At 39.9% G+C, this 27,973-nt stretch overlaps 2 long non-coding RNA genes across 2 annotated transcripts; both read right to left on the bottom strand.

Moving 5' to 3' along the window:
* Positions 1-817: 817 nt before the first annotated feature.
* LOC146439269 (uncharacterized) lies at positions 818-27,970 on the bottom strand. Its single transcript, XR_014850729.1, has 3 exons — positions 26,706-27,970; positions 3,994-4,072; positions 818-1,249 (listed from the first exon to the last, which is right to left on the bottom strand). It is a non-coding gene; the product is annotated as an uncharacterized LOC146439269 (long non-coding RNA).
* Positions 13,935-21,445, bottom strand: LOC146439270 (uncharacterized). The gene is made up of 3 exons (XR_014850728.1): positions 21,353-21,445; positions 19,122-19,197; positions 13,935-14,119 (listed from the first exon to the last, which is right to left on the bottom strand). It is a non-coding gene; the product is annotated as an uncharacterized LOC146439270 (long non-coding RNA).
* Positions 27,971-27,973: the final 3 nt, after the last annotated feature.

Here is a 27,973-nt window from a genome sequence, read left to right as displayed (position 1 = left end):
CCACAGTGGTTTTGCCCTTCTAAAGCAGAGGAAAGGCAAGAGCAGCAGGACTTCCTTGGATATGTTGAAGCAGGAACCTCAACGGCCTATGGGAGAGTAAGGTTAGTCTTCCTGTTATAGTATTTTACTAAAGTTGTGGAAATAAAGAAAATGTATTCAGTGGGTAACAGAGAAGCATCAGTGATCATATTTGCTGGGAAGCTCTATTTTTAAAGTTCTGGTCTCATGTGGCAATGTTTCAGTTTTTTCCCTTGGGAAGAAAAAAAAGTAGTGTCTTCAGCAGGCAAAATGCAAACACGTTTCACTTGCAAGTGGTGAGCAAGGTGCCAGGACTTTTCAGCAGATTGTGGAGCATCTAATAAATCACTTTACTGGGCAAGGTTTAGAGCAATCAAACCTAAAGGAGAGCTTTTTGCCTGGACTCACCTTCTGTGTGAACTTTTCAGACGCTTGTGCACACATGTAGTAGTAAATTAAACAGATAAAAGTCTCCCAGCTTATAGAAACAAACAAAAGATATATTTGGGATAACTTGTTTCAGACTCTGACTACATGTGGTTTTTTTCAGTTCTCGGATGGAGGGGCTCCTTGAAGGCAGGTGTAGAGAGTTTCCAGTTATGGTTTCCCTCCCCAGGGGCTCTGGCTGGAGGTTCTGGGACACTCACTTTCTCTGAGGTGGCCTACCAATCCTCCAAGGGTGTGTAAGCAACCTTTAATGCAGGAAGGGACAAAGCAAGGGGGCACTAGAAGTGCTTCCAGTGCATTTAAGGTGTTCCTGCTCTCAGTGTGGACAGGAAGAAGGTCAATAACTGCGTCTTGTTTCTCCTGCTCCCTGGGGCTGGGCAGGAGATGTGTTACTGTGTAACATTCTCAAGTTCAGAAATTACACTTCAGCAAGTGGCACTGTGCTGAAGAACACATCCTGAAGCCAAGTCGAAGGCTGTGTCAGCCTTTGGGCATTTCTGTTATCTCTAGAATAACTCCGGCATTTTCTTATGCTGTACTCCCTCTATTCCCACCTTTCCCAGTATGCAGATAAGTTCCTGACTGGCCTGTCAAATGGGAATAATGATGAGGAGTCCCAGTGATTCACAGCGAGGACACGCAGAGCACTCCATTCCCTGCTCGTACTGTGAGGCAATTAATGCAATTTGTGCTGTTTGGCTGAATGAACAGTTTGAAATGAACCATTGAGCCATCTGTTCCTCCAGCTGACATCAGGCGTGGCAGGAGTAGCAGTCAGCTTTTGCTGGGAAAGAAACATCTCGCTGTCATTAAGGAAAGTTCAGGAAGGGGAGGGGGGGAGGCGGGAGGCAGCACGTAGGTTTGTTTTTTTCTTCCCCTTGTACTATCTTTAAAACTAACTCTTTCTTCCATATTTTCTTTTGGCTCAGACTATATACCCTGGAGAATTTCTGGCCTCTAATCACTGTCTTGGGAGCAGGGGAGTGGCAACACTGAGCACCTTCTTCTCTGACTTCTTGCAAGCATTTGATGAGAGGGAGGTGCTCAGCAGCATCTGAGTTTTACAGGATTGTTCTGCTCCTTCTCTTGTTCTGTCCATCTCCGTATGCTGCTTTCTTGAGCTCAGGCATTCTAGAAACAGTGTCTCCCGAAACCAGCTCTCATGAAGGTTTTCAAAAGGTCCTCTGGAGGTCATATTTCATCCCCTGCAATTATTAAAAGCTACCTGCTACAAGAAAGAAATCATTATCTCATTAGTTGTAGGAGGACCAGGAAAAGGTTTGACCTGTTTCTCATGGAAAAGAAGTGCTATGTACTAATGACCCTCAGGAACTGGATGTTTGATGCTTATTCTGTGTTTGTGCTCACTGAAAAAGAGCTACAGGGAACAGACGGCTCATGGAGCTAATGCGGGTGGCAAAGGGATAAGATGAGCTTAGGGCAGGGAAAATGTAAGTGGAGACTTAAGCAGAGTATTTTAAGCTCAAGCAGGCCTGGTGGACTGCATGTCTGGATAATACACAGAGATGTGATGAAGGATTTATGGAAAATATTGTGGACAGGCAAGATAGCCCAGATTGGGGGGAAAGCTAGGACAGTGCCTGTTTTTAAGAGCATCTGTGGGGAGTAGAGCAAAGTTAGGGAATTTTAAAGCCTTTGCACCAGCTCAAAATTTTTAGGAAGAATTCCCGAAACAGTCTGGAAGCACTTACCAGAGAACTGACTGATTTAAAAAAAAAATTTAAAAAAAGAGAAAGACTACATTACACCAAGCTCATTTTGTTCTAGAAGAGTGGCCAGAGAAGAAGCCATAGATGCTCTCTATCTTGACTTGCAAAGCTCTGGCAGTGTGGCACAACATTCTGGTTAAGAAAGCTAGGAAAACACTGCAAGGCCTGGGGATGGGCCTGAGCTGATGCCCAGCTGGGAGAGAAGCATCTCTGGAAGGCAGCAGTGGCAGCAGACATTACATCACAAGCTTTCCATCACTGTCTGCTCTGGACCAGGTCTGTTAATGGGTTTGTTAATAGCTACTGCTGGGCAAAGGCCTGTGCTTATTACATCTGCAAATGATAAGAAGCTTCAGGATCTTTAAAGGGCAGGGTTTGAATGCAAGATGTTATCAACAAATAGGAAATATGACCTGGGAAAGAAAAACAAAACAAACAACAAAAAAAAGAAGTTCCATTAGGACAAGATTGAGATCATTGTATTGGGCTGCAATAAACAAATGCACAATCCAAGATAAAAAAATGTGCTGCTTAACAAAAAGATCTGCAAAAACACAAGGTGGTATTGTCACATGTTAAACAGAAGTCTGCAGCATGATGATACTGACAAAAATAAATATATGTCAGACTTCTTTACCTTTATAGTGATGCCTTAAAGATCTAGAAATAAAACAACACACTTTCAAGACAATATTAGTATAGCAGGTGATAAAAAGGCTGATCTTTATTGGAGGCCTCCTAGGGGCAGATATGGAAAAATGCCCACCCACATAGGGTGAATACAGTTTTATAAGTTTAGCAAATTAGCATAATTGACAAGAATCCCCAATTAGAAACTCAAGTGGTGAGGTAATTCCCCCTGGTTCTACCCATTTCTGAATTCCCTCCTCCTTAGATAGGAACTAAACTTTGTTTATGAAAATGTGTCTGGGGAGGGTATTCCATCCTTGGCTCCAAGGAAGAACCAAGACAGGATAGGAGCCTTGGACCCCTGGGGCTTGGAGCCTCTGGAATGTGTTTTGTCTTTCTGCTTATCAGGGTAGGGAAAAGTACTGGAGCTAGCTAGGAGCTATATAATTATACAACAATAGTCTGCAGAGCTACAGAGAATATGCATGAAGGAAATATAAAAGCAAAAATCATTCTGGAATTAATAAGAGTATAACCCCATCTACTCAAACATATGAGACAGTGCATTCAGAGCAGGTGTGGGCCAATTAGTCCAGGGAAGAGTGGAAAACAAAAGAAGAGACTGAGAGTTGAAACACTTTGGTCCTCAAATGCACAAAATCTTGTGCAGAGAGCAGGTACATCTGCTCCTTGTGGTGGATAGGGTAAAAACCAGGGAAAATGAAGGTTTGAAGTTAGGAGAAATATTTTAATAGAGGTTGTATGAAGGCGGAGGAGCTGATTGCTCAGAGAGGTGGTGTTTGTGTGAACTTTGCTGCCTTCTTGGCATGAATAAAAGCAAAAGTGCTGCTGCCATTGCTGCAGGAAGAAAAACTGCACATTTGTGGAGTTGTTTGCCACATCCCCCCAGTGCCGGGGGATGGGGCAAATGGCAAGGGGGGCTGTTTGTGTCTTGAAATGGGAGAGTGGTCAGGGTCCTGAGGGCACCACCAGGCTCTGCCTCCTGTCCCCAGACTGGGCTCAGCTCCCCATCGTCCTGCTCTCCGCCATGGAGACAGCCTGGCAGAGCTGGGTTTGCTCTGTAGATAAAGGGCACCTGCAAGGCTTGGGCTCTGGACTGAGTTAGGTGGGGCATGTCCCAGGGAAGGCTATACTTTAAGATACTCACCGACCCACCATCCTGCCACAATTCTGTCAGCAGTGCTTTCCCAGTGAGTGCCATCTCACATTGTTGGACTTCCCTGTTTCTAGGAAAGAAAAGACGTTTTTAGCATAACAGGGTTTTCTTGGACAAATGAACTCCTTTACTGCAGAAAGCATTTGTGCTAAATGGACATAATTTAACCAATTTTATGGTCCATTATGCCTTACAGCAGAAGAAAGCAAAGAACTAACTTAAGCAAATAGATAACAAAATAATTTATTTTTTAATGCAGACTGAATGTTCACCAAGCCCTGTGCAGTCTTTTTTTTTTTTCATATAGCAGGAATTGCAGCCAAACCAAGTTATGTGGCTCATCTCTGTTTTGTGATCATTTCATTTGTTCGTAATTAATGTCCTACATCCTGCAAAGCCAAGCAGTAGCATCTGAGAGCTTCTTTTCTCTCTAGTAGTCAGTAAACAGGCATCTGGCTGAGACATGCTTGGCATTGTTTAACCAATAGACAGTTGTGTTTTATGGCAGTGTGGCACACTGGGCCAAATTCCAGTCCCACTGGAAATCCTTGGGCCAGCTCCAAGGAATTCAGGATAAGGACAACAGAGACGTCGGGGCCCATTTTTTTTAATTCTGGTGGGTGGATCCATCCATGCCTTATCAATGGCTCTTCACTGCTATAGGGGTTATTGCTCTGAAGCTGTCGACTGTTCTGGCAGGTGAGGTGTGAACTTTTGTGCTCCATGCCAGGCTGTGAGATGGAAGGGCATGAGGGTGTGACTCAACATCAGCCTGCTAACTCATCTATTAGGTAAAGGTGGTGGGAATGTTTCCAAAAACTGCATCTAAACAGCACCCAAATACATTTTGGCTGCCTCTGTGCTTGGTATTTGTCATAGCACATGCAATCCTTGTACCTGTTTATTTGGGGTTCCTTAATAGGCAGTGCTTGATTGGAAAAGAAAGAAAAGGCCAACTGTGCTGCACTTCCAACTGGAACAATTTAGGATGAAATGTTATGATTGTGTATCTATTTTAGTAGTTAAAAATTAAAATGTGAGTAATACTGTCCTCCTTGGGCATAGACTTTATGTTATTCAATGCACTTTGAAATGTTTCATACTAAATTTTATCTGTTCAGTCTGTAAACATCCTCTTAGAATCCACACTTACAAAACAACCTCTCCAAAATACTTTCCCTAGAGTATTTTACCAGTGTCCCACGGACAAAGCCTGTTGTTTCCCTGTTTGAGACAAGAATTATCACTTTACCTTATAAAATGCATACCCTGAGAGGATTTGCTGTCCAGGTAAAAGATGAGAATTAATAAAGCGAGAGGGTCCTTTTCCCAGAGTTAAGAGGAAGGCCCCCAAAGGGTTCCTCATGGGGTCTGGGAGGAGAGCTCTGGGTTCCAGCCTGAGTCCAGCCAGGAGACTCCTGAGGGAAATGTTGCTGGAGCAGAGAGGATGAGAGGAGTTGGAGCCGCCTCCTCTCCTTCTCCTTTTCCTCTCCCTCTCCTCACTGCTGCTTCCCACGCTTCTCCAAGTGACAGAAATTTTTCATTAAAAGGAATGCTGGATTCCAACGTTTGGCTTCCTATCGGTTAATGAACCTATTTTATTATTTGAAATTTAAATGGAAATCATCCACTTCTCCAGAAGAAGGCCAAGAGAGAGCAGGAGATTTTTTGAATACCCAAAGTTTCTCAAGCTTTCTCAGGTTCAAGACTTTCTAGTGTGAACATGGTGATAGTTGCTTGCCAGCTAAATATTCTTTATGTTGCAGGAACATTTTTCTGTGAGGGCAGATGGTGTTCGATTGGTAGTCAGAATAATACATGAACAGCAGAGAAGATGTGGGTTGATTAAATAATTAGCATACTGTGACATTCTATTGCTTCACTGTAACTTAAAGCTAGGTCAAAATGTTGGTCTATATTGCACCTCCCTCCCTCCTTTCTTTCATTTGGCTGGTTTTATGTTCACTCCAATACAAAGTTTAACAGAAATCAAATAATTTTCTGGTAGTACAGTGTTTGAATTTGTTACTCAGCCCTGTATGTTACCAAGTAATATCATGAAGGAAATTAAATTTTGCCAAATGAATTTAAGTTGCCTGGCAACATGTCATACCCAATGTGGGATCCAGTCAAGCGTCATTGTGGCTTAACACATGGCACAGATCAGTGCTCAGGCCAGCATATATGATCTTGGAAGCCAGGACTAGTGGGAGGACTGAAGCCTGGTTTTCAGTCACCACGTCTGCCTGAACAGCTCTTGGCCTTCAGAGTTTGTTTGCGTGTCCACCAGAAGTCTAATTAGTTAATCTTACCAACTCTACTGCTTCCCAATGGTACAATAACAATAATTACAGGCAGTTTGCTGTCAGCTGAGGAACAAACATAGGAAACATGCTTCTCTCAGCAAGGATATCATTATTCACTTGCTAAACACAACCCACTGAATTACTCATCCTCCTCTCTAAGTCCTGCCATCTATTCTGGGTTTTTGGAGACTTTCTGTGAATAAAAATGCAAGAAGTTGTCCTGCTAAGAAATCACTGTCCTATAAAATGTTAGTGCTGACTAAAAAGAGAGCAGTACCTACGGCTGCCATGTCACCACTAGCCAGGGTGTAGGAGAGAAGTTGCTGTAGCACCTCACAGCTTTGGGGGTCTGAGGCTTTGGATGGTGGGGTACCTCTACTAGGAATAAAAAACCAAGAAGTGAAAAACGTTACCTGCTACCTTCTTGGTGTTATTGTTGTCTCTAGAGCCTCAGTGCTGCAGGCTCTAATGTCTCAAAACATCCAGGAAGAGTCCCACAAAACTGGTAAATCTCCTCTTCTTGTTTTGCCACTAAATCAATGTTAAGGTAAGGATTAAAATTTCGTGTCTGAGAACAATCATGGTAAAATGGACCAGTTCACAACCTCTGCTTGCATGGGCTGACACTGTGAAGTAAGGGCAGTAGTGCTCCTGGAGCACTACTGGAGAAAGGAGTTTAATATTTCTATGTCAAAGTGCTGCAAACTCAAACTATACAAGAAACGTTAATGTCAATAGGTCCCTTCAGAGATTACACTTGGAAATGAAATTTCTTTGTGTTCTTTTGCTTTTTTTTAGAGAACAAATGCTCAAAAGTGATAGTAACACAATCCAGTAAATTTATATTGTTCTCTAGAAGATGCTTTAATACAAATGCTACAGCTAACTACTTTTATTTCTATGACCAAACACAAAATATTTGTAGTGGGTGGAAAGAAAGTATCAACCAAAAGTGGAAAAAAAGAGAAATCATGTGCTTACAAGCATCTGTTGGGAAGGAGGAAACCACTGCCCTTAATGCAAAGGGATTGATTGCCCCTTCCACTCTGCAACTCACAGCTCAGTTCGAGACTCATTTGCCTCCTCCTAAAGGCTGCAGAACCACTTGCTGCCCAGGACTGTGATGGAAAGACTAGGTGCTCCTCCTGAAGACACCTTCTGCCTCCCAAATTTCTGGGTGAACTCGTATTTGGAAATCATGTTCTTTGATTCCTGTCCTAAATTGTTAGTATAATACTTGCCTCCTGTGCTAAGCAGTTGCTTTGTTCTTCTACATTATTAAATTCCACTGCTGCAAGAGATTATTCCAGTATACTCCTGTTTATCTAACAAGATACTACATAGCTTAATAAATGCATCATTTTAGGGTCTTTGAGTAATTACTGCTATTATTATTTTCTAAGTATCTTATTAATACAGCCAGGCCAGGAGGTTGAAATCATTGCTAATTTATGCTCTCCTTCTGCTTGAACTTGAAGGAATGACATGATGAAGCCATTGCCTTACTCAAGTACCGAGACCCATAGCTACATTTCAAGATGCAAGATAAATTGATTTAGATCACATAAGTCACATTCATTTCCCTTTTTAATTTATAAAATGCACCTTGAAAAACATATTTGCTTAATGTAGAAGTTCAAAGTCAAAAAAAGAAGCCCAGACTGGACAAGAACAAACATTTCAATGCTGGCATCCCTTTAGTTCAGTCACAAGCAGCAAACTCACAGTGTTCCTAAAGTTCTTATTCACCAAATGAATTATAGTGTTCATTTTATCCCTAGCCTAATGGAAAGAGGAAATCCAATTACACTCAGAACCCTCAACAAGAACAGGTATAGCTCTTCACTGAGTTATTAATATTTACAACCACCAGCAGAGGGATTGTTTAGAAATACAGCAAATTCTCTTTCCTTCTTGACCTCTGGAAGACTTGAAAATTTGCAATTCATAGAACATGAACAGAAATGGTCAGGTTTATACCATGGTGCTTAGATGCAGATAGTGGAAAGGACAGGCTGTGAGTATGAAGCAGATGATCTTTGAATAAGAGTACTGTTGGGAAAAATATGTTTGTGATATTAAAGCTGTGATTCTGAAGGTCTGGGAGGGCAGTGGATATGCAAATCTAGTTGAAAGTCAGTGGGAGTGGCGGCATGGTTAACACCCTTGAAGTTGGCTGGTGATGCTCACCTCTGTTTTGTAACAAAACCCCAACCAGGCAGGCAGAATTACCTAGCACAGCAATCTTATCAAGCTCTAGATGTAAATTTCTCTGTGCTCTCTTAATTTTACTCTATCAGTTAACCATCCTTTTATAATAAAAATGGGGAGTCATCATACTAGCAGAATGTGAGGGTGGTTTAGGACTGAATATCATCCCTTGCTATGGAGGGCTCCCAAGACAAGAAATAACAGTTATTAAACATTATTGATACGTGTGAATCATAGTTCACACAGGTAAAATGGCAGCGACAGGCCTAAAAAAACATAAAGGCTTGCTATTTGAGTGTACAGAAGTAAAGAAGCATGATCATGCACCATATGACATTTAGCAAACTGTGTCAGTTACGCTCCTTTAATCTGAAGAATTTATCTAAAGAAAAGTTCAAAGGATGAGGTCGATTAAAAAGCTCACAGAGATACTAGTTACTGTGTACATTCATAATGATTCCTGGCCATTCTCCTTTAGCTGAGTAAATCTGTTTTATTGGAGGTTTGATTCCAAGATTATTTCTCAGTGGCAAAAATCCTGGCAAAAATCCCAACCAGCCAAAAAAATCTACCCCATTCCGCCCATTTTCCTTCAAACCAAGGCATCATTTTGTGGTTCCTGTGAGACTGGGGCCCATGTGATGCTTTTATACCTCTCCCATACTTCATACAAATTATAGTGAAAAGGAATTGTTTTTCTCCTTTATTGCATCTGCATATATTTTTTTCAATATTAGTTTGGAATATTACTGTTAACTGCTGCAAAAGTTCTTTGTGTGATAACCTCTTTCTCATTTCCAGTTGCTTGTTTGTCTGAATTCTAAGGGAGAAGTTCTCCCATTACATAATATGCTCAACAATCAGTATCAATAAAAGCTGCTAAAAAACCAGGAATTTTTCAGGTTGCATTGTGAATTTTAGCATCCATCTTCTGATTTACTGAGAAGGTAAATGATGTGCATGAAGCATATGGATGATGTACTGTTCTGAAAGATGCTGTGACTAGAAGTGCTGAAACACGAGATGCTGACTCAAAGGTGAATTTATATATACCATTATATTTCTTTGGGTTTGTTCCAGATAACATTGGAAAGGATTTTAAAAGCTGCTCTTTCTATCTGGAGGAAAGAAGAAAAACATTCAAAACCATCTTCAACTTGTTGCCTTTTTTTGGCAGTGGCAAGAGCTACTTTATTTACAGTTGGAAATATGAAACTTTGTTGTGCTTTAATTTGTGCTGTACAAAACTAATTTTGAAACTATTTCTATGCAGGAAAGTATCCAACTTCCTCTCTGAATTGGCCCATGGACTGTGCAGGTCTTGGTGATCCAGCCCTGCTAGACACCCCACTGGGTAGCTATGAAAGCCTCCAAAGGTAAACTTGATGCTCCCTGGTTGTTTGTCAGCTGCATGCAGGCCTAGTCTCTCTGAATAATTTAGAGATGTTTTAAGTTACTCTCATTACAAATGGCCTTGAAAAGGAAAACAAGTAGTTGATCTGGTGGGGCCCAAAAATATCCTGGCTCTGTCCTGTACATGTCTCCATTCATTCCCTTTCTGCTAGCTGGGTAACAGAAGGCTCCCTTTACATATTCATGCTCAACTTGTGTTCAGTGGCAAGCAGAGGTCTATTTTAGTACATCAGAGTAGATACACTGATGTCCAGAGAAGGATAGACTCTTTTGCGGCCATATTGCATTCATTGTATTGACCCTGTTTCCTTCTGGAACACTTGGTTGGCCAAAGGTGGCAGGTCAGATCCCACATCATTGCTGTGCTTTGTGCTTGTACTGCTCAGTAATGCCTTTAGCACTGCCATTTTCTGTTGTGCTTTAATTATTCATGTGGTGTTCATCCATTTTTGGACATATAAATTGAATTAAAATAATTAAAGACTAGATGTTAAAGTTTTTTGTGGCTGTGGAAAATGAAGCGAGAAGTGTTTCATAATGATAAATAATGCCAAAATTGATATTATATAGTTACTTTTTCAAGGTGTAATTATAAGTAAGTTGATTGCTAATATCTTCAGTACAGTCTTAATCAATTGTATAAGTTGTGTAGCAAACATGAAACCATTTTCTTATGTGAGTTTAGAGGGGTTTTTTTTAGACCTCTGTATGGGACTTGATACAAATGCTGTGCTGGTGCCAAATGGATGTTTGAACTTGTAGAGTGTGATTGAAGGAGACAAGCTGAGGTTTTGGGGATTGGCACTGTCTAAAATGAAATTTTAATTCAGTCATACATTGTACTTATAACATTTCATGTCAGTAGCTTCAAAATTAAACATATGACAATAAAAGCTTTCCATTAATAGAACTCCATCAATCAAAAAAAGTTGATTTTGCTGTATTTCTCATCATCATAATAAGTTTTAAAAATGATTAAGGACCTAACCTGCTGATTTTTAAAAAGCCACCAGGATAGCAAACATATTTCTTGCATGAATGAACTGCCTGCAGCTTTTTGTGTTCTGCATGTTTGAAGCAAACCAACGCAGGCTTTCTGTATCAGGGTAAATTGATTTCCAGAGCATGTATATCAACCATTAGTAACTAAAGATGACTGAAACAAACTCAGTGTATGTAGAGATTGGTGCAATATAAGCCTCCAGAAAAAGATGTATTTTGCAGAGTATCTTGGGATATTGAAAAGTGATAGAGATTTTTAAGACATCCCCCAAAATCAATACTGGAATATTATTTAAAGACTTATTTCTTTCTCTCTGTAAAGCATTTGATAGAGATCTTTTCAGCCTGGGACAGCTCTGTCGTTAATGTTACCACCCATAATAGGCTGCTACAATGTACTGATGCCAGCAGAGCAAAAGACAAAACAGTAAACAGCCCATGGCCTATGCTGGAAAACAGCCATCCATTAATGAATATACACCCACACCCACATATATACATGTATGTATATGTGTATGTATATCTGTATATATGTGTACATACCTTCAATGACACTGGGAGAAGCAGCTTTGTTGGCTACCCAGGCAATGGGAACTCTGGCATAAATGCATATGTAACACAGATAATGCAGATGTAAAGAAATAGGAAACTAAAAATCTGTCTCATAAATTCTTTTATGGGGTAATCCATCATTACTGGAGCCAGCATCTCCTCAGGATCTGGTCTCCACTGATTCTTTAGTGGATTATTTTTTCCTGTGTTTTTAGCATGTAATTCATATTAGAAAATTTAGGATAAGATCAAAAGGAAAAAAGTTGTGAGAAGAGAGAGGAATTCACTTGGAAATCTTTTATCATGTGCATAAATGGTACGATGCAGCTCTAGAGGAACACACTCTATTTTTTCTGGTTTATGTTTTAGACTTCATGAACTGTGTTGTGCTTGTCAGCAATGCATAATTGATAGGATAAAATACCGACCTGATAAATTCCTGGCACTGTTTGTATACAGTTGGTAACTGAGATAAATTGTTTAACCAAGAGCTGGGAGGTGACAAGAGAATTGGTGCCTGCCCCATTCACCCCGAGTCTCACAAAAGCTGGGAATTATATTTCCAAGTATTCTTTCTGCATGTATGGGAAAGATTCAGTCACTCACTCTGCCCAGCACATTGATGGAAGAGGTTGCTAAAGAGACCTGTACATGAATACATAAAACAATACTATCAGGTCAAGTGAAAGATCGATTTCTAATTCAATACAAAGCTTTTATCTTAAATAAATACTTTAATTGCCATGTTAGGTGGCCTGTGGGGATCACATTGACGAATACGTTCCCTGTATTACAAAGTGGCTTAAATCTGGGACAGTGCTTACAACAAGTTATGTATGTAAAAGAAAGCTTCTTGTAACAAAGTAAATGAAAGGAGAGTCAGATGGAGTTACGAATAACTATATTATATCAGAGGAACTGTAATGATTCTTTCAGTTATTTGGTGTCACTGAATTACGAAAAGGACTGTGTGGGATAACATAGCAGAACATAATTTTTGTTTTAACTAAAAAAAGATGGACTTTAGATGTTTTCTGTGGGTGCTGTAATGCAAGTCCTTTACAATAGACTTCAGCTTAGTTTTGGAGGGCCATATGTCTCCTGGAAGACAGAATATAATGCTGTTTCTTCAGAGAGTGTCCTTTTATTTGCAAGAAAAGTTGCCTTATGATTTGGTGGTGACATTCTTTTCCACCTAAGTTGCACTCTTGCCTGTGTTTTCCAGGGTGCAGGAGCTCCTTTCTGAGTTATGAAAATGCTGTGCATAAAGATGCTACTGAAAATGTGAAGAGTGGAAAACAGAGGAGTGAGCAGGAGCAGGGCTGGAAGGGGATACCCAGGGTTTATCAGCAGGATAAAGATTGCACATGAAGGACAAATAGGTTGAGGAAAGGATTTTTCCCTGTCCCCAAAACAGCTTTCAGTGGCCTTGGGATAGGTACAGGGTACCACTCTGTTTGGGAACTGGAGAAAGACATTATTGGTAATTATTTCTGCTGTATCTGGTGAACTGAATCTTAAAAGCATCGATTTAAGCGTTGCATAGCTTACTGGTGATGTATGGGTATGTTTCTAACATCATATTACAAACACTATTACCTTGTGTAGCAGAGTTAGCAATCAGAATCTCATTATGGATGGCATTTTACAAATGGTTCATGTTTCTTGGGCTTGTAGCCTTTGAGTGCATTAGTGTTTTACTGGAAGTTTTCCGTTAGGAAAATATTTACCATCCTAATTCTGATATAATTAAGTGCTTTGCTTGGGAATTTTCATGGTCGCTAATTAGGTTAATACTGATCATTATAACAAAAACATAATTCATTTCCCATAGCAGCAAAATTAATTACACATTTAAAGCTAAATTGAATCAGTCAACAGTGAGAATGAACAATGGCTGTGCTTCTGATTTCACTGTCTCAAGGTTTTGGAAACAAAACCTTCACTTATATAACAGAGATAGGCTATGTGTGTGTTTCCATAGTCATCCAATAGCAATGAACTAACTAGAGGGTAAAGAAGAACAAGGGCTGACATTCCAGAAGATGTGAGGAAATCACTTTAACTTTTGGGGGATGAAGAGAGAATTTGGGGTTACTTACATGCTTTTGCTCTTTGCCGAACAAAGCTAAGCAAGGGAGTCTGAAGAGCAAATCCCCCTGACCTGAGCTCAAAAAGAGAGATCCTTTGTGTTCACTGGCTTAGTTAGGAGATAACGTTCCTTGAGGTGTCTTCTGCATATTTGGATATAGTGTTGCCCTCTGCTTTTTGCCAGAGCAAAATGATAGTGGTGTGCCCTCTCCTGCAGCCTTGCTAATTGCCCAGCATCCAGCTTTTATGGCAGAGTTTGGGTCCTAAGTTGTTTTTATTGATGTGACAGGTGGATATATCCAGTGCATTGTCAGGCCAAGGAGGGTCAGCAAAGCTAAATACCATTGCTTCAGAACATTTGCTATCCAGATGCTGATTCTTCAGCTTCCTTTATTTTAAAGGGAAAGAGGCAAGAACTCAAGAGCCAGAGCTTTCCCAGGTCTTCCCCACTAGGAACTGGCATGAGAAAAGCTTGAGAGACCCTTCTTTGACTATAAGCCTCACCATGTAGTTCTTTCCACTGAAGGTGGGGAAATCACTGCCTGGATTTAATAGAAAATGTAATTAGAGTTAACCTTAATTTAAATAATTGTTAAGCTATTAAAATAGCTATTAGCATGCCCTATCATTTGCTATCAGAGAAATGCAAATACATGTCACTGCATCAATTCACAAGAACACAGATTGGAAGCTGATAATTGTTAACCATAGTTCCCACCCCAGAGACCCAGGAGGTTTTTGTTCTTATATGACAAATCTCAACGTTTGCAATAGCCTCTCTATTAGCAGCAGTAAGCTGAGGTGGGTGTGGGCAGAAATATAAAGGCATTTTTACCCTCCTGCATTTGCAAAACAGATTTACCTTCTGTGATGCAAAATGGATGATGTCCAGAATCAAACCTCTGTACTTTTTTACATAGCTTTATAACAATGATCCCATCCTGATTCTATTAAAGATTCAACATTTTAATGAGCAATGGATGAACAAGATCTTTTGTCCTGGGCCCTAGAAATGCACTACTGTCTATAAAATATATTGTTAAGAGTCTCTGCAGTTAAATGGAGCATTATGTAATTCTTTGGCAAATGGGCTCCCCGTGTAAGTACTTGGAAGTTATAAGTTTGTTAACTTTGTCTTCCCAAGCTGTAAAAAGGTCCCATAATAGCAATTTCTCTTGGCTTGCCAGGCACAGAAATAAACTCTAGAAAGCTATGTAACAGAAGATTGAAAACAAAACAGTATCTAAAGATGCATTGTCCTGTTATGTGCATTAACTACCTCCCAAAGAACTGAGCATTGGGTAAATAAAAACCAGAATATATTTTTTTCCTTTTTAGATGAAAATAATGTAAGTTGTAGTAGTTCTAAAAGATATTGTTCTTAAGATAAAATTCAGGTGGTAGGTAGGTCTAATCCATGACTATTTTTACATTAAGCAGTCCTTGTTTTTGAGAACACTGTCACCACATATTGAGTATGGTTTGATCTGTCTTTTAAAAAATCATTTATTTGAATGTAGATTAAATTTCTTTTCTTGGCATTTATTCTTGTGCCACCAGTGTCAAAACAGAAATGGCAAGCATTGTGATAAAAGAAAAAATATTTCATTTCCCTGCAGCTTCTGTAATTGCCTTTGTGTCCTTTTTTGAAAGGCTGTTCTGTAACTCTGCAGTCCCTTCCTTGAACAGCAGCTCATTGTTCAGAACTTCTATGCCTACTATGGCAACAGGACCTTAAAGCACAGTGGAAAATCTCAGATATCTCCAAATCATGTGCTAGAAAATAAAATTATTATTTCTCCACTCATATTAATAGATTCTGTTCTCAGAGCTTAATTCTGATCACTGCCCCGAGCACAAATGAGAGCGTTCAGCAGAGTTATGCTGTGTTGGTGATGAAGCCACCCCCGATCTTTTCCAGGTTGGGTAAAATTAGCATAAGTACTCCATGCACACAGCTGCAGCCTTCAGCATGCAGGAGCTTCTGCAACAGCTTCCCTTCCCCAGGAGGGGATTTAGCCAGTGGAATGGCACTGGTATTGATTCATAAACCATGCACCTTCTCTTGCTTCCTACGCACTCTTTTGTCCTGACATCATGGATCAGTGTGGAAGCACAGCTTCACAGGTCAAAGCCTGGTTAGACTCTGCTGAACATGCTTCCTAAGTGTTGTTCTCTCCCTTTCCCCAGAGAGCAAAATACATTTCTTTGGGCAAAATGTAAGCCAGATGGGATAATGCATCTGAAAGCTTGAAAGTCAGATCCTTTGAATTTTTTTGCTTTATGATCTTAATTTATGCACATATGAAAGTGAAGCACAGCTTTTTTTCTCTCTCAGTCTCTTTAGTACCCAAAACATAACAAAAACATTTTCCAATAACATTTTTTAAATTGATTTTGAAACCAAGAATGTTTGAAAAGATAACTCATGAAAAACTGTTCCAGCAAACAATTGTAAAGCAAACCACGGGCTTTATTTTTAATTTTCCCTTATCAACTATATAAGCAACACTTAAAAAAGGTGTTTTGCTGTGACTTCCAGGGGACCATAAAAGTGGGTTGGATTTAGACTTTGACTTGTTACAAATGCCAATACTGAATCAAGAAAGTAATACAGCCAATAGACATTAGAATTGTAAGCCTTAATAACTAAACTTAATTGAAATTATCTTTTTCCCTAAGTGTGCTCTCACAAACTGTAAAAGTTTCATCTAAACTTTCTGAGCTGAAACTAAAGACGAAATGTTTTATTTTTTTTATGTTAAAAGGTTTTAAATGTTTTAAATTTGACTACTGTATAGTCAATTGAAAACTAGATGATACAGGTAAAGTCGGGCAACAAAAATAATAGTGTGCTGAAAGGCTCACCCCATTAGAGTTATGAGTAAAAAGGCTATATGATCATTCTCAGGCAGCAATGGCAAATATTTATTTCCTTTCCAGAAGCAGAAAGTTTTAGAGGGTTAGCAGTTAACTTTGATGTTTCAGCTCAGTGTATTTTTTAATGCAATGAGACATTTATCATTGGATTCACTCAGGACTATTCTCTGCCCACTGAACATCAGCACGTAATTGCATACTCTCTGTTCAATCACATATTGCTGCTCATTTGGGACACAGAGCAGTATATTATCATCTTTAAATATAAATGTCTGATCATTAACTTGGAAGATAAATTATATTCATTTTTCTGATCTGGCTCATCTGATACAGCTGTAATATGCTGGCTTGGAACAAATGCAGACTTTCAGAAGATCAGGATACTTTCTGGCAAGGCAAGGCCTGTGAGTGGGACATGTACAGCACGGGTCTTATTCTGCATAAAGCTGGTTTATCTCTACTCCTGTGGCCTTAATCATATAATGTGGGCATGTAATTCTGCTACAATTCCCCAGTATAAATACCTGCAGGCAAAATATAATGCAGTGAAGGACTTTCAACTGTTGAAAGTGGAAACCTATCCTTAAAATTCTGGAACTTTTTTCTATATAAACAGGATGTTTTATCCATAGATCATAGTTGAAGCCTTGATCTCTAAGGTGTGCCCACAGATTGCTAATTACCAGCTCAAGGAAACTGAGATAGAGACATCCAGTGTAGTAGCTCATGGTCAGACAGCAGATTAGTGGCAGCAGTGGGAACACCAAGTCTTATGACTCCAACCTTGTGCTCAGTGCATTAAATCACAGTTGTCTTGTTTATATCACTATATTTTCTGAAAGGTTGTTTTTTGGTGGTGTTTTTTCCCCTTCTAATCAGATGCTTGTAAATTAAGTTGCTGACTGTAATCAGAAATGTATTTATCACTGACTCTGGCTCACAACCAAGCACACTGTTATTTTTGAAACAGGACAGCATGTTCCTCTCATTCCAAGGAAAAGTTAATTATGAGTCGCAGGAGGCTATATCGTGATTTTGTTGTGGCCATTTGTCCTCTATTGTGTCACTATTGCAAAAGACAATTAGTTTCCTAATTCTCATTTGATGCAACAGCATTGTTTTCAGTGAGCTGCAGTGTTAGTATGCTGACAAAATGAAGCAGGGTAATTTTATAAAGCTGGTGACAATGGGAAGAAATAATCCTAATGGGCATGTTTTCTAAGTGAGGGAGGATGAGAAGACAAAAATCCCTCACTGCTTTTATAGTTCAATAATCACCAGGTACCCTAGCTACATACTATTTTTTTTCATTGACCAATAACATTTGGTGGTTTTTTACTTATCACATTGTCAGAATGTAAGCTCTAACTCTGCTGGCTGTGCTGTCAGGGCAGCAAAAACCTTCCATGTGAATTCTGGCTGTCTAGCCTTGAGCGGGTTTGCCTCACCTAAGAGAACTGTATTCTGTGCCAAGGAAAAGGCCTAGTAGGACTAGCCATTTGGAATTTGGATGGGTTAAATGATGGCACTGGTCTGGTAGACTGAATATGCTGGATTTCTGTTTGTCAGTGTCTGATAGCAAGGTTAAGTTAGAGTTTAGTGGCAGCGTTTCCATGCAACATCAGGCCCAATATGCCATCACCTCTTACAGTCTGCATAGTAGTTCTGCATTTAATGCATCTATGAATTTGTGTAAGTTCATTAATTCAATTTATTTATTAATTCACAGTTGATGAATTGTGAATCTTATCAACTTTAACAGCTAAATGAGAAAGTGCTTGCTTCAAACCATACTTTAGGCTAGAGACATGTAACAGAAATACCAGCACACTTTTCACAAAGAAAATACTAGCCCAAGGGGAACTCAGGCACCAGAACAGTGATGAATATGACATCTGTTTGAAAATAAATTCCCTGATGGCTTATGGAAGCAACTTTTTCACAGAGAGAATGAACAGAGCCAAATTGTTTTACAATGGTGTCATCTTCCATGTTATGAATTGCCTGGTATCAGTATCATTGTGTAATCTTACACCCTGAAATACAACGTGTAGTGTGTAACTTAACATCATTTAATTAGTATAAGAAAACTCTACTCTGTCAGATATTCAGGGCTGGGCAAAGTGAACACCGTACATCTAGCCCACCCAATAAACACAGGGTCCTGCTTCAGGGAATACAGATCTTAGCCTCATAAAAGGCTTGTAAGACTTGCCACACCAAAACTGCCACTGGGTGGTACAGAAAACCTGTACCATGTCCCTGTAACCTGTGTAGTTCTCCAGCACATTCCCAGCAGACTTTCCACCCTTAACTGCCTCTTGTATCATCAAAACTTGCCCAGTGGCATACAACACCTACCCATATATCAATAAATGCCATGAATACACACTCTGATGGACTGTATGTAGCTCTTAAATTATTTGAGACTTTCTGAGTAGAAAAAGAATAATGGATAGAGTAATAATGTCATAGGATCACAGAAGAAGTTCATGAGAGAAAAGAAAGAATCCAGTACCATGCACAGTGTGAAGACATCCAGGCTTTGCCAACTGACCTCAGAGCCACAGGATTGTCCCTGGTCCTGTTTTATTGAGCAATGTGGTTACAGCTTCTATATCACTGTTATTTATCTTTAAAAAAAAGGAAACTTCATTTCCTTACCTTGCAATAGTATTGTGCGGATTGATGCAATGAAGAGGTAACCAAAGGAACTTGATTTCTCCTTGAATAATATGTTCTGTTATGCAAAGAGTGATTGATCCCATTAAATAACTTAAACGAGGGCCAGATCCTGTCCTGAACTATAATGATATAATTCCAGTGGAGTACTTTTCCCTTTTGGAGAGTCACATAAGCTGCAGTTGGAAGAATATTGGGAGCGGGTTCAAAGGAAACACAGAGCCAAAAAATGACCTACCAAGGGCAAAAGTGTGTTTAGAGGAGAGGCTATGGAGTACAGATGATAACCAGGAACAAGGACCAATGACTTTGGGAGAATTGGCAAAGAAAATGGTGGTGGAGACATTCACTTGGACTGAAAACATTTTTGGGAGCCAACAAGAACTGCCAAGGCAAAGTAATTGTCTAGATTGGGATCAGCAGTGGAGGGGTTCCAGATGCGGGTAACATGTAGCTGGAAAGAATGAAGAATAAGTTCAATATTGGAAAGGGACAAAGAAGGCAGGAAGTTAGAAAGCACCATTCCAGACAGCTGTTGCCTCACAGTTTTAACAATATTATAAGGATAAATCCAGCTCAGGAATTTGGGATTTAGGATGAATATTTTTGAAGTTTCATCGTGGATTTGTGACTATTTTTCACATATCCTTCAAATTTTCCACTAATTTTTTTCCCCAAAGATACTTCTGCATCTACTTCTTTTAGAAAAGACATGAATACTAGATGGTCATTTAATACATCAGAAATGAAACAGTTTTATTTTAATTTCTCTGCACTCAGCTTTTTGAAAAGCAGAGAAATTAAGATACAACTTTTTTGGGAAAAACATCTAGATAGCTGAAGTAAGTTTATGACTAAGTCAAACTCACACCAAACAGAAACAGAGGTTTTAAACCCATATGACTAATACCTTACTGCCCCTTCACATTGTTCCCTACACTACAAATACAACTCATCCTTTTCCTACCAAACCAATCCTGCTCTAATGCCATCGTGCCCTGGAGGAATCATGTTTGCTTATCTGCTCTTCTAGTATAGAAAATATTTCTCCATGGACTACCTCCTAATTTAAATATAAGTTTGAAATATTCAAATCCTTTATTTCCATGGGGTATCAGTACGATAATTAAGGTAATTAAGGAGGTCAGACTGGAATATATATCACTTTATTTCTTTTAATGGAAGAAGCTGGGTCTTAGAGAAGGAGAAGGAAGGTTGATTGGCTTTAAAACAGTTTGGTTACAAACCTGAGTGGCAAACTGACCTCAGATTAGTTTGTTACCAAGTTTTCTTTTCTTTTTTTTTTTTTAATAATTTCTGCCTCTGTGAAGTTCTTCATTTATAAATATGTGTATTTCAGAATCTTTGTGAAGGTTTCTGCTAAATAACAGCTAAATTCCAGACTGGAAGTTGGGCAATTTTTGAAATCAGGTGCTTAAGCTAGTAAATAGAAAATGGTTTTAATGAACTAATTCAGTAGCTTTTTATTAATGACCTTAAACATGTAGATTAAGCCTGAGTACTTCATACAAATAATACTTTAACTTTGTGATTTTACAGCTCTTCTGCAGAATTCTTAATCTTGATGTAGTTGTATAAAAGAGCAACCTTTAAAAGAATCAGAACTGTACTTCCGGTTTACATATAATGTGGTCTTTTTCATGGAAGGAATCCTGTTAGTAAGGCAATAGAAATGTAAATAAAAAAATGTATTTAAATAGGTTCTTGCATTTAACAGTGATTTTAACAATGCTGCAGGTCTCGTATATTTTTAGTAAAAAAAATTCTTTAGATTCAGAAATGTCACTAATGCATCAATAGAATATTTGTGGTGCTATCAGAATGAATGACATATTCTGGTAGTTATTTTAAAAGTAAGAACAGAACGTATGTTCAGAAACAGCATTAAGAGCAGCTCTGCTAAGTCCAAAAATCAGAGTAGATCATATGTTGCTGTATGACTTTGAAATATTTGAAATAATTAAAAGCCAGGCTAAAGCTTTTATCAGTAAAAAGAAACATGAAATTAGATGGATGCAGTCTTTTGAACCCTTATTGCTTTAAAAAATATTTTTACAATAACTGCTCCTGGGGACTAAGTTCAGTGGGAAAGGAAGTAATGAGTACTCCACAGGCTCGAGCTCTCGGCTGTGCAGGAACATATACAAAATAAGTCACTGCAATTAGAAAGGAATGAAATGCAGATTACATACTTAGCACAAGCCTCCCAGCAGGAATGGTTAAGGATACCATTTCGTTCCAGTGAGACCCTAAGAGGTCTGGCTGCAGCTACAGCCTTATCCCGTTGCTAAGGGGACAGTGTTTGTCAAGCACTTTCTTTTGTTGCTAGACACTGTCGCCCTTCTCTACAGAGATCAGTTTCGCCTCCTTTACATGCAGAGCAGCTACACAAAAGTACTCAGTGCGATCCAGGAGTGGCGGCTTGAGCGAACCAGGTGGGAGGGCAGGGAAGCAAAGCACAGGATCAGAGAGTGCACTGAAGGCAATTAGAGGGAGATGAAGAGTGGGAGCGAAGGAAGCTGTTTCATGGCAACAGGAGCGACTTTGTCAAGGTTAGCCAAGAACAACTGTGGGCAGGTTTGGCCAGGGCTAGCCAGTAAACCAGGACTGGCACACATGCTGTAGGTAACTAACGCTGTAAACCACCCTGTGAATCTCTTATCGCTTCCCCTTCCTTGGGAGCATGATTAACTCTCTGTGCCGACACCACCACCTATGCATGCACCACTTTTCCGAGCTGCCTGGGCCACAGGGAAGAGAATCTCTCCCACTCTCAGATTTCTCAGTGCCAGTTGGTGAGCAACCAGCTTTAAGAACACCCTGACAGAACTTCTGTACTGTTCAAGCAATGTGAGATTTAAATGTTTTAATAACCAACACTATGACAGCTTTAAACCCTGCCTCTATATATGCTGTGGTTTTACAGCTTGTTGCAGCTCAGCCTCTGTTCACACCATTTGCAGCCTCTCGTCTCTATCAGATGAGGTTGTGACAGCAAGGTCATTCATTTTATGCTGGCATGAACCAGACAAGTAGGCTCTGCTGGCATCCAGGACCTTGTTCTTTCTAAAAATAGCCCTTCAGGAGAACTGGATCATATCTTTCAATCCCCTTTTAATATTTTAAGTATGAATAACGGAGATTGAATTTGATTTTGTTCCATGGTGCTATCTTTGATGGCTTTTTGATGAAGAAGATTTTTTTCCATTAAAAAATAGGCGTGACTTTCTGAATGGCTGTTTGTTCATACTATGTATGTGCCTGTTTTCATATCACTGTTTTATACTATGGCTTCTCTAATTAGATATTCACATAGCTCTTCTGTAAGAAAGCACAGCAATCCCCATCCATTTGTGTGTTGGGATATTCATATGTGATACCTGTCTTTGAAAGAGCATGGGGTGTTTTTTGTTGTTAATTTACATTAATAATGCATGCTTTGTTTTTTAAGTGTAGCTGAATTGTTAATTTTTCATGTTTTGCTGGAGTTGTGCAGGCCATTTGCTGGGCTTTGAGATTTCTAATGTAATTTCCCAAGCAAGTTAGGTTTATGTGAATATCTTTGACAAATGCTTCGACCTGTGAAAGCTGAGGGAAGCCTCAGCTTAGGAACAGTTGGTCAAGTTCATTGAGATCCCAGAAATAATTTGGTTCCTTTCAGTTTCACGGAAAGTAACTTCTGTGTAGAGGAAAGAGAATGAAACTAGTGACCCCGTTGAAGAAAAGGTCAGGAGAATTAAGCAATTATGAGAATTCTTTGTTGTACCTTTTGTTTGGCAGCTTCTCAACTGTTCAAACAGCCTATACAAAGCTCTGGAACAACTGCAACACGTCCTGTTAACACTGGGAATGTAGCAGAGGATATCAAGGGGATAAGCTAGAGATGTCCCATTGAGGAGGGATGGAGATAAGTGGTACAGAACTACATCTGCAGGACACCCACTTCATTAGTTCAGCTTCCCATGGAAAAGCTGGCATGTCGGAATGGATTGTGCATGAATTTGGCATATGACTTTTTGCCCAGTTTTGGTTTTCCATTTAATAGTTTCTGTGAGCACATGTGCTCATTGATTGGCACATTTCTTTGGAATTGCATTTAATAGTCCTAGCTGTATCTTCGTGAGGTTTTTGTTTTGGAACAGTGCAAGGCAATACAGTGGAATAATGTCAATTTCGCTTGCTTGAGCCAGTTAAGTTTTTTACGAGTGCACCAGTAAGAGTCATTATGTTATTCATCCAGCTCTGAGGTTTGCATGTGACTTATGGCTAACTGAACATCCACTAGAATGATTAGACATCAAAAATCACATTTTTGTGTTTGCAATTTTTATCTCTGTAGCAGATGCATTACCCATGAATTAACAATGTGAATCTGAACAAAAATCTTTGCATTTTGATTTAGCTCATAGGACCTTTTCCAAGTGTATCCCAGTTGGAAATCCGACCCTGTGGAGTCCCAAATTTGGCAGAAGGAAGGTGCTGCTGGAAACTCTATTTTCCAATTTCTCAATAATTTATCCATGAATACAAAGTTACTGAATATTATTTGGCAAAATAATTTACTTCAAGATTCAGATTTATGATTCTTTTCCAAAAAGTGTATCTGGTGTATCACTCCTACCACATGTAGCTATGCAATTCCAGACTGCTCAGGCTGTCTTTCCTAGCTTTCAAAAACTATGAGAAGCTAAGTAAGAGTCACAGGTTATTTACTTAGTGCCAAAAAACTTGATAATGCAAACCTTAATATTGAAAGGTCAGGTATTTAATGTCCTAATAAAGAACACTGTGCATGCAAAACTAATCTGATTGCAAATCTGATTGGCAGTGTTCACAAAACTGCTGCCAAAAATCTTTACGGGAAGTTGTAAACTGATATCCCAAATCAATTAGGACACAGCACTCTATTATAATTCTTAGCCATCTTTTCATCTGCTGGAGTAATAATATCTTTGAAGATCTTTCTTGAAGATGTTTCAGAGGTCATGTTTTAACTTCAGTATAATGGGTTAGACATTTTGAGTTTGTCTATATGTCTCTTCACTTTTTTTTTTTTTGCATTCCTATAAATAATCTGGAAGGGTAGAATACCCTGGAGCTGCACAGTTTTCTAACTGGAAGATTTTATATTGATAAAATCAAGACAGTTCATTTGAATGTCATTATTATGTTAAAATATAATATGAGGCAAATTGTTTTGAGAGAAAAAGTTTTTTCCTGAAATGCCAGGCCTTGAATATTTCACCCCCTTCTCCAGTGGCATTTCTGTGAAATCATTGTATTTCTGCAGAGTACCTACAGCTGAATGAAATTGAAACATTCCACTGGAAAATTTACATCCAGCTGTTGGAAATTTTCTTCCACTCTTTGTTCAATCATGAACTCACTTTGTTCACATCATGACAATTATAGATAGCTTATCTGTCTGGCATCTTAATTAGCAGTTTACTAATCTAGGGCTTCAACCTTTCTGGTTACTGATAGTCTGTGTTTTCTAGCACTTCAGTTAGTCTTTTCATTCATACATGCTACAGTTTTCATATATTCTAAGTCTTCATGAAGCACAGACACTTAAATTACATCTGGTTTAATACTATGGCTAAGATGGAAGAGAAAATCCTTGAAAGGATCACACCTTAGGTGTATCTTTAATATATTTCTCCCCCTATGGTACTCATGCCAAAGTTTCCAGCAGCTTTTGGTTTTAATTGCCCAAGTGGCTTCACATCAGTGCAGTGGGAGAAGTTTCTCCTGTGTAGGTAGTTTGTCGAAAAGTTTAGAGCTTATGGGATTAAATTTATCCTGTATCAGTCAGAGTGTTGTATTGCCGTCGGCAAATTCGTTGTCACAATAGGTTCTTCCTTTTGACAGGAATTCTTGATAACCTGTAAATTGTTTGTACATTATGGATTTATCACCTCTGCTTAAGGCCTGGAGTTGAGCTGTAGTCATGTTTGTGTGTAGCTATGCTTTTCTGCAAAGGGCATACTTTTGGGATCACATGTAAATGCTTCCAGCAGAACGAATTGCCCACTGGATTCAGTAGAAAGCTTCTGACACATCCCAACCACCCAGCTGTGCTCCTTTCACGCAGGGAATGGATGAAGCTATGGCTTCTACAGTCTCAATTACACCATAGGAACAAAATTAAAATAGCTGAATTTTGGAAGTTTGTTCAAGATTTGTCCCTCCTGGTAACATTGAAAAAATGAGACTGTTATGGTGGTGGGCAGGAGTATCTGCTGTTTGAATAAAGCTCAGAAATTTTAAACATGTACTTGTGAAACTTAAGCACAAATAGAACAGACTTGATTCAGCATAGCTCTGAAAAGTCATATTTTGGTTCCTTACACATACTTTTCACACCATCTCTTTGTTGATGTGGAATCATGTTTGTCCTGAAACTGTTTTTCCAAATTGAGGTTTCATTACATTTGTAGAAATTAAGTGTTTCTTTAGTGTTTTGAAAACCAAACCCCTGGACCAAGAGTTACAATCATAGTGTCACTAATTCACAAAGATTCATTTCTCACCCCCAAAAAGAGTTTGTCCAACGACATGAACTTCTGCATCCCATTATGTTAATTGCATACATGAATCATGGAATCGTGATGACATGTGAGGCTCTCCAAAAATTTTGGATGACTTTTTAAACATCTCAAGAGCTGTATGTTGGATTCTGTATGGGTGGATGTCTGTGCCCTGGAAAGATTTGATGACATCTGACTGGTAGTTCCTTCATACTGGGGATGCTGCCAAAAGCAGGGAGAGAAATAAAAAGCAGAACAGAGAAGAATAATAACTCTAACTATGTACTTGATCCCAGAGGAATCTTCGTCCCTGTGCTCAATACAGTAATATCATCAGAAAGATGGCTATCTACACAAATTGTACTGAAAGCTTTGGGGCTGCAACACTTTCCAGGAGCAAGAGAGCTGAAGAAAAGGCATGGAAGGAAGAGGAAGAACAGAAAATCATCAGGGTATTTGAGGTAAATGTCAGTGCTGGTACAGAGAAATATATTTGCCATTAAGCTCTGCTGACATTTTCTCTTTTAAGATCTTTTTTACAGTTGGTTCTGGTCTGGACATATGTCTGTCATTTGGGAGTTGTGTTTTTCAAGATGGCCATTTTGCTCAGGCTGACTGTGCTTTTAAATGCCTCACTTTTTTTTTTTTTTTCCCCTGAGGTGAAACACAAAATTGAGAAAACATTGATTTTTCTGTATGACAAAAGATTTCTGAAGGCTGTGAGGCTGAAGGGGATTAGTGCTTCCAGGATTTGAATGGTGACAATATTTGGCAGAAAGATGATACTGGTACAAAAGGTATTCCTCCTTACCATCTTGTAATTTTCCTATCTTTGGCCAGTCTACCCGTGTATGAAAAACTTTTTTGCATGTAGTAATGTGTTTCCTTACAGCTCCAAATGCTAGCAGGACTTTCTGTCATGGTAACAGAGTTTTATGTACATTCTACATGCTGTACAATATTACAATATAAAATCCATAATACAAGCTATCTGCTCAGCTCTTTCCTCTCTTACCTGCAGGAGCCATGCATGGTCTGGCTTCGATGTCCTTCTGGATCCCTGTGGTTAACACTGCAGGGCCTTGCAAAACCTGGTCCTCTTTGCTCCCTTTTGCCGCTTCTAGCAGGCGAGGAGAGTGTAGAAAAAAGATGTCCTGGCTGGGACAACTACTGCAGAACTCCAGGGAAACAGAGGCTGGTACTAGTGCAAGAGAGCTGAGCAGAAGGCATGGAAGGAACAGGAAGAACCTGTGGCATGTAGGTCACAGGAAGGTGTGGCAACAGAGGCTCCAATAAAACCACTTGACCCACTCCAAGGTCCACAGCTTTCTTATGTCGGTGGCCTCAGAGCTGGATATGGTATTCTAGGTGGGTTCTCATGAGAGTAGAAGAGAGGGAGAGAATCCATTCCCTTTAAATTTATCTCCAAAAGACAGTTTCAGCATGATATTTTAAATGAAAGGGAAAAGAATCCTGGAAAAGACAATCTGTAGAGGCAGTACTAGAGCTGCCTAAAGTATTTGTGTGCAGTTATGGATGTGGTTAGTTAATTTAATGAACCAAGCTGGTTTTATCATAAACTGTGAGTGGCTGAGGTCACTGGGTCTGTTCAGGCCGGAGAAGAGGAGACTGAGGGGAGACCTCATTGCAGCCTAGAATTTCCTCGTGAGGGGAAGAGGAGGAGCACTGATCTCTTTTCTCCGGTGACCAGTGACAGGGCCCAAGGGAATGGCCTGAAGCTGTGTCAGGGGAGGTTTAGGTTGGATATCAGGAAAAGGTTCTTCACCCAGAGGGTGGCTGGGCACTGGAACAGGCTTCCCGGGCAGTGGTCACAGCACCACGCATCTCAGAGCTCAAGGAGCTCTTGTACAATGCTCTCAGACACATGGTGTGATTCTTGGTGCGTCCTGTGCAGGGCCAGGGTTGCACTCGATGATCCTTGTGGGTCCTTTCCAACTCAGGCTATTCTGTGATTCTGTGAAGCACGGCTTTGCTGGCGCTTCATGCCCTCGGCGCTTTGGGTTTTATTTCAGCCACTCGCCGTGGGAGGGAAACCCAGGGAACAGAACCATGGACAGCACCGACGCTTCCCTCGGCAGACAGCCTTGGCCCCGCGGGGCCGTGAGGGGCTGTGAGAGGCCGTGAGGAGCCGTGAGGGGCTGTGAGGGGCTGTGAGGGGCTGTGCGGAGCTGCGAGGGGCTCAGGGCTGCCCGCGGCGGGCGGGGCCGGGCGGGGCCGGGCGGCGGCGGCGGCCGTGAGGGGAGTGACGCGCCCCGGGCCCGC

Source organism: Lichenostomus cassidix, chromosome 3 (genome assembly GCF_008360975.1).
Source record: "Lichenostomus cassidix isolate B80296 chromosome 3, HeHo_3.0, whole genome shotgun sequence".
Taxonomy (NCBI): Eukaryota; Metazoa; Chordata; class Aves; order Passeriformes; family Meliphagidae; genus Lichenostomus; species Lichenostomus cassidix.
The sequence above is the reverse complement of the archived record's forward strand: the minus strand, read 5'-3'. Positions and strand labels throughout refer to the sequence as shown.